The sequence below is a fragment of the Gymnoscopelus braueri genome (assembly GCF_963280865.1).
Source record: "Gymnoscopelus braueri genome assembly, chromosome: 11".
In the NCBI taxonomy this organism is placed as follows: domain Eukaryota; kingdom Metazoa; phylum Chordata; class Actinopteri; order Myctophiformes; family Myctophidae; genus Gymnoscopelus; species Gymnoscopelus braueri.
The window spans coordinates 1009648-1017632 of record NC_137613.1 but is presented as its reverse complement, the minus strand read 5'-3'; the positions used below and the strand labels follow the sequence as shown (position 1 = coordinate 1017632).

Here is a 7985-nt window from a genome sequence, read left to right as displayed (position 1 = left end):
GACAAGTGGAAATACTCCAGTGAAGTAAAAGAACCTCAAAATTGTACTTAATTACAGTACTTGTGTAAATGTACTTCTTTACACCACTGATTGGAGTTATATTATAAGTTACAGTGCGTTAGTCTGCACAGCTGTTTACTGTAAATCATGTGACCACAGAGGAAGTTGGTCGTTTGCTGCTTTCTGTCTGTCTGTCTGTCTGTCTGTCTGTCTGTCTGTCTGTCTGTCTGTCTGTCTGTCTGTCTGTCTGTCTGTCTGTGTGTGTGTGTGTGTATGTGTCTCCCCCTCCCCCCCCCCGGTTCCATCCACCCCTCTGTCTGTCTCTCTCTGTGATTACAAGGAGCCCAAAGAGAAAAGAAAACAAGCTCTCTTGTACTTTTAGAACACTCACAGTTTATACAGTTCATTAATAAATAATGTTTAGTGAATCCTTCTATACAATATACACAACACGACAAGGTGAATGAAAGAAAATAAGGAGGACAAGATAATAATAATAATAATAATAATAATAATGCTGTGACATAGACAACACGTTCTCACCCCCAAGGCGTCAGGTATAGAATTGCCAGAATGGTGAACGCAAACGAACGACAGCAAATCATATCGTCACTAAAATAAAGTAAAGTAACTCAGTACATGTACTCAAGTACTGTACTTAGGTACAATGTGTAGGTATTTTTTTTTTACTTTACTGGAGTATTTCCAATTTTCAGTGCTTCTACTCCTACTCCACTACAATACTGTTACATTGTAGATTTAGATTATTATTACAAATCATACATGAGTCACTTCAGCCCTATTTGGCTATTTGAAAATAACAGATCTACAAGCTCACAACGCGTCGCGATGCCACGCGTTGAGAGCCTGTAGATCTGCTAAATTTGTCTGCTAATTTTAGATCTGCTAATTCTCAAAAGATTGAATACATTTTAGACATATGATAACTTGTGAACCAGGACATTCTGCCTAATGAGTACTTTTACTTTTGGAACTTTAAGTATATTTTGATGCCAATACTTTAGTAGCCTACCTTTACCCTTAGGGTCCATTTGGTTCCATGTGTACACTCTCAGAGTTACAGACCTGTAAGGGTCCATTTGGTTCCATATGTACACTCTCAGAGTTACAGACCTGTAAGGGTCCATTTGGTTCCATGTGTACACTCTCAGAGTTACAGACCTGTAAGGGTCCATTTGGTTCCATGTGTACACTCTCAGAGTTACAGACCTGTAAGGGTCCATTTGGTTCCATGTGTACACTCTCAGAGTTACAGACCTGTAAGGGTCCATTTGGTTCCATGTGTACACTCTCAGAGTTACAGACCTGTAAGGGTCCATTTGGTTCCATGTGTACACTCTCAGAGTTACAGACCTGTAAGTATGGAGTCAGAACAGTCTCATAATGAGTAAATGCACGAGTCCGGTTTGTATTCACACATTAGATTTTTGAATGAACAAGTTCTGGTTTGCATGTGTTTTTTTGGTTCAGCACTACAAATGCGATGCTTTGCGTTTGTGTTTCAAGTCCACAGCTTTAAATCCACAGTCTGTGTATTAAAGTCACATGTATATTTTGTGTTTGAAATCCACAGTTTAAAATTCACAGTTTGTATTTTGTGTTTCAAATCCACAGCTTTAAATCCACAGTTTGTGTATTAAAGTCACATGTATATTTTGTGTTTGAAATCCACAGTCTAAAATTCACAGTTTGTATTTTAAAGTCACATTCCAGATGCTCTGCTTCACAAATATAATTATCTATTTATCTCCAAAACACTCAATTTACAAATGCACATTGAATTAACTACAACACAAATCGGCTGGTGTGCATTTGCACACTGCTTCTCTGTGGTGGATCTCCTCTGTGCACGCACGAATCTTTATGAGACTGACCTGACGGTGGGCGTAGACGAACGTCGTTATTGGCCGAGTAAATCTGTCAATCAAAATCATGTTTCTGATTAACAGGTTCATCAGCCAATCAGACGGGTTGGCTTTCAGCCAATCACAAGTGCTCTTATGTTTTTCTCCGGCAATCAAATAGTCATATATATATTCTCTGCACCTGCGCAGAGTTGAAAGCAAACAGGGCGTAATGGCGGACACGACAGAAGTTTGGGGAAGAGATTGAAAAACAACATGAAAAATGCTGCTGGAAGTGGTGGTCAACAACGTGAATCTGTAAGTAACACATTTATCTTATTATCCCTTTGTTGTAAATCATCTAATGTTATTGAATTATAATAAGTTGAAGCATTCTGCTTAGCCACGTAACTGATGATGATGATGATGATTGCATGCCGACGTTGGGTTTAAGCCTTAAATTCATGGTATTTGTCTTAACATGAGGGAAATACTTGTTCTACAAACTAAGTGTAAATTGATTAAGATAAGAGTTGGATTATATTATCGAAATAAATAAATAATAATATGTGTTATATTAAAACACGTGACCCGTAGAAAGATGTAACTCTAGGGGGTGTTTCCTGGCTGTGAGTGACGCATATGGTAGCATATTTCTACAGGTTACAGGTGTCAGCGTGACACCGCACCTCATTGTCATTGGGGCATAAACAAGAAGTTGAAGGATAAAATAAGTCTGATTGATTGATGTACTTTATTTAGCAAGACATGTGAACAGTACATGACAGTACATAACAGTACATGGAAGTACAAATTCACAATACAAGGTCTACTAAACTGGAAATCTCATTAAGCACTAAGCTTGTTTAGAGTTTAAGAACCCCATGCACACAAATCATGATGACAAATCATGTCTGATAATGATGTACCGTGCATGTTCACATCAAGTATACTTTACATTACTTAAGACTGTTAATGATGTACCGTGCATGTTCACATCAAGTATACTTTACATTACTTAAGACTGTTAATGATGTACCGTGCATGTTCACATCAAGTATACTTTACATTACTTAAGACTGTTTTTCTAATGTATTATTTTTTTTAACATTTTGGACAAAATGGGCAATTTTACATCGAGGTGCCCAGATGTCCCTAGTGCCCAGCTATCCTGTATCCATTTAAAAGAGTACTGTTAGCCTAAAATATGTTTTATTAAATCAAATCAAGCAGTCAAAAGAAGATAAAAGGTACCATACGTAAGGTGGCTTTTATTTATATATTTTATGGGTAGTAGCCTAATCAGCAGCTGAGCAAAATAGTGTAACATGTACTTTTTAATTAACAAGTGGGAGCTAATTATAATGCTGCATTTGATAGAACTACATTTGAGGATCTATATTGCTATATTATGATTTATATCATGTGCCTCAGACTCTACTGTCAGTGCCTTAAATAAATCTGATTTTCTCCCCCTATTTACAGGGACTATCTCCTATAGCCATGGGTTCAGAGCAGGCCAGTCATGGCCAGAGGCAGCTCACAAGTGACCAACAGAGTGCTGGACATTCCTCCAGTCCAGGCAGGCCAGAGCATGGCGAGAGGCAGCTTCCAGACCGCTCTTACAGTGGGGCAGGCCATGAAAAGGTGATGCATTTCTAATTCAATTTAATTTGGCAACCCAGGATCAAAAGATTTCTTAGTGATGCAATATTTTACAGTAATCATACCTCTAAATGGTGTTTTCAGGTGCCCTTGTAGTTGTAACTTCCACTTTGACTGACCAATATGTTTACATCTTGTCTCAACTATTGCAGATAGCGTAGCTGATGTGTTTGTGTTCCATATGATTATTATCTTAAATCCTAAATAAAGTTTATAAAGTTGCAGTTAACAAACTTAGTCTTGTAGATCAGTGGTTCTCAACCTTTTCACGCTGTGACCCACAAAAATAATCCTATTTGAACTGGGGACCCACCCTGAAAAGCACTTTGAATTGAGTCACTACATTTAGTTTGACTCGGTTCCACAGATAAATATTGTGGGCAGCTTGTAGATCAGCTATTTTCTAAATGTTTGCCTATTTCTTATATTGACAATTTGGCCAATGTTTGACCAGTTTTTATAGTACAGTTTGTTGATTACTTTTGATGCAGTAATGGTCTTTTTTCATTTAATTTTTTTATTTAGGCATTAACATTTTAAATTGTCACTTTTCTGTCATCTGGGGACCCCCAAAATCATGTGGGGGGGGGGGGGCACAGGTTGAGAACCATTGTTGTAGATGAGTGAAGATTTGATCATTCATCTTTTTGCACCCTCAATCATTTCAAAAAGTTAAGTTTGTTATATGACAGCATACATTACATTCTACAGACATGCAAAAGTGTCACTTTTCAGTTACAGTCACCTTTTTGAACCCAAATAGGGCAATTGTGTGACACCTGACCCGAAAGAAAACAACATGTTGTCACCTTTTTCACCTCGGGGCTGTTTGCATGCCATCTGGTTTTGCTCACTAATATCATTCCCACACCAGGCCATTCCCGCATATCTACAGTAAATCTGACCAGCCTAGAGGGAAGAAGAGATTCTCCTCCCCTGCCACTTCTGTCGCCAAAGTGACAAACTTCCATGTATATGTCCTGCCGGGACCCGCTGACTTCACACCAAAGGGCACCGAAGAAGAACTACAGCTTGCCATCGCTGGGCTTGGGAAGAGGATAATCAGCCTTCCCGATCACTGGGAACACAATGCGGTAATCTGTCGATGCTAACTGATTAATACATATTGATATGTTTCTGTATTGTGGGTTTTCTTATTTTACTGAACTTTTCTTTCTTCCTTTTTTGGGGGTTTTAAGATTGAAGCTCAACTTTTGGAGGAATTTCCCACATTGAAAACCTTAAACCTTAAAACCTTTACGATTATTGAGGAGCCAGTGCGCCGTTCTACAGCTGACGCAGACCTTCCTACCGCTGAGAAGACTCCATAGAGATGGGAGAGTCTTGTGAGGTAATCGAGGCTTATTCATTATCTTCCATAGGAAGTAATCATAAGTTTCACTTCATAATGATATGATGCTTAAAGTTATAAATGGGCATGCTGTTTTGTTATGGGACACAATATACTCATTTTGGATCATAGAATTATATTTACTATTGCTAGAAAATATCGTATGTCTGAGGTTCATTAACTCTGTTTTCGTATCATTCTCTTTTACTTTCTTTGTTTTCTTTGTTTTCAGGTTTGCCCAATCTGTCAGAAAGAATACCCAATAGATGTCCTTCTTTTTCATGCCAGCATGTGTGGTGAAGGGTAAGACGTTTTGACTATAGATTCAGATAAAAGATGTGTTTGTACATGTTGGCACACGTACTTTATGTACACTGCACAAACACACACTTTAAATTAATAATGTCATTACTGTACTTGACAATGTTATCTACAGATGATTATTTATTGGGACCAGCTGGACAAGCAAGGACTTATTTTGAAATAGTCATGAAAATGAGTTATGATTTTACATTTTTGATTTGTGCTGCCTCAACAGACAAAGCCTCCTGTGACCTTTGGTGGCCCCACCATGGGGAAATAAGTGTGTGTGTTTGTGTATATGTGTGTGCATATATATATATATATATATATATATATATATATATATATATATATATATATATATATATATATATATATAGTTTTCATTTCAGGACTTTGTATGGTGTTGGCTTGAGGCAGGAAAGTATGTTAACAATAAATGTTTTTTTTTTGTAATTGTCTCCGCCAGGCCGAAAGGCATGGCGAGAGTATGTTTTCGCCCCTGTCCGTCCGTCCGTCCGTGTGTGTGTCCGTCTGTGTGTCCGTCCGTCATTCTGTCATTTTGTGTACAGCTAATCTCCAGCACCGTTGGCTTGATCGCAGAGAAACTGTGCACACACACTCCCTGGATGCCAGAGCAGAACCTCTGCCCCAAATTTTTCACATCGGCCTGTTATAGCGCCACCAGGAGGCCGCTTTTTGCAAAACACATTTTTGAACAGTGCTCCTACAGATTTTGGCCAAAAATCCCCCAAATCGTTACACAGTATCTCTATAGTCATTAAAAGAAACGGCTCATATCAGATTTTTCATATTCCATCCTGATTGGCAAAAATTGTCTTTCAAAGTTTGCAGGAGTACTCCGCTTCGAACAAAATGCCTCAAATCATGAACACAGCATGCAATTTCTGTGAAATTTTGCACACACATTCCCATTAGGCCGAGGAAGAAATGTCATTTGAAAATGTTCAAATCAGCCTCATGGTGGCGCTGTAACAGGCCAATTCGTGTTTTTACCTATAACTGCACCGATCAGTGTAAAACTTTGTATGCACACTCTCTAGAGGCCAAGGAAAAACATTTGCCCTGCATTTTTTACATTTTCCTTTTATAGCGCCACCAGGAGGCAGACTTATGTAAATATGATAATTTGATATTAAGCCTTCAGATTTGATCCAAATTTCACGCAAATCGGAACACATGATCTTTATAGTCATGTGATCAAGACGGATCTGCACCCTTTTCACATTGGCCTATTATAGCGCCACCAGGAGGCCATAATAACCTACCTGACCTGGCGGAGACTGGCGCCGAGGAGCACTTTTTCTAGTTTTCTCTTTTTGTTTGTCTTAAGAATTGACACTGCTTGGCGCAGGGAAGCAGCCAGGACCAGAAGTGGAGAGGAATTGCCAGGACCTTCAGTTCCAAGAGGAGCTGAATTCTCAGGACCTTCATGTCAGTTGTTCCGACAACATCTAGAACAGCCAGTCAGGGTTGGTGAAGTTCGGAGTAGCTTGATACCAGGAGTAGATTTGGAGTGTAACTCCAAATGTACTAGTCTCTTGCTCTCAATCAACATGTTTGATCCTGAAGAAGAAAAGGGCAGTTCCTTGATTGCCTTCTATAAAAGGAACAATGTTAACTGGGCAGCTCCATTGAAGTGCAGGCTGACAGGTATTACACCCCCCCCCCCCCACTGTTTGTTGAATTATTGAAATTATTTAAATCATTTTTTGATCTGAGGTCATCTTCATTTTCAAGGAGATACAGCTATCGGTGAAGACGTCAATCGACATGTTTTGTCAATTGCCATGCAGAAGCTGAAGACTGGCTTCAGTATTAATTTAGGTTGGTATATTGGCGCACACACACTTCCTATGTTTGATGTTTACCTGGTATCCTATTTTGTATTACGGTATTTGCACTACATTGTTCTTTGCACACTACTTAATGAAACTATATCCAGTACCCTGTCGTTTTGTGCCTAGTGTTCATGCCATATACTGCCATTAAATGGGGCACTGCCATCTCTCCTTTGTTTTTACATTTCTTTTGACATTCTGCTAGTCTCACACTCAGTTTCGCTGTCGTGACAATGTTGACCAGGGGTGGAACCGAAACTGCAGCAGCAGCTCTGACCCTAGAGGATGTTGCTGATCTTGACCATCGTGAAACTATTGGTTTGGTGGGTAACGCAGTTACAATTTGGCATGTCTTACACCGAGTTTTACACCATGTTTGTCATCACATGCATCAAATGGATAAATGAATTGGTCAGTGTTGGCAAATTTTAACAAGTTTTTTGTGTCCCTCTGATGTACTCCAAATGTTGGCTATTTAGAATGCAACTTTTGCCCTTTTTGTGGAATGCCTCCTGGAGGCAACTTTCTACCTAAATAAATTTGGTCCCCTTTTGTGATGTGTCCCTGTTGTAGCTCTAGAAAGCAGATCTTACTGCAGAAGAAACAAGCATGTGACTGATCTTTGCCACTCCTGGTATCAAGCTACTCTGAACTCCACCAACCATGACTGGCTGTTCCAGTGTCTGCTTTCACATGCTGTAATAATTTGATCATTTACCTTATTATTGAACAGTATACTGCTAACATGCTGTTGATGTTACTTATTAAATTACTTAGTGAAACAGTGTAATGGTATCATGACAGTCTAACCATTTAGGAGGTTTGCTACTTACTGTTCAACTCATGACACATCTGTACCTGTGACTACTGTAAAGGCTGCCTTCTGCCCTGTCAATTCTGTTTGCAGGTACTCCACCATGGTATGCAGCCGATCAAACA

The 7985-nt window shown here is 39.1% G+C and overlaps 1 long non-coding RNA gene across 1 annotated transcript; it reads left to right on the top strand.

The window, feature by feature from the left end:
• The first annotated feature begins 4789 nt into the window (after window positions 1–4789).
• LOC308095124 lies at window positions 4790–6653 on the top strand. The gene is made up of 3 exons (XR_013934033.1): window positions 4790–4881; window positions 5114–5184; window positions 6560–6653. It is a non-coding gene; the product is annotated as an uncharacterized lncRNA (long non-coding RNA).
• Window positions 6654–7985: the final 1332 nt, after the last annotated feature.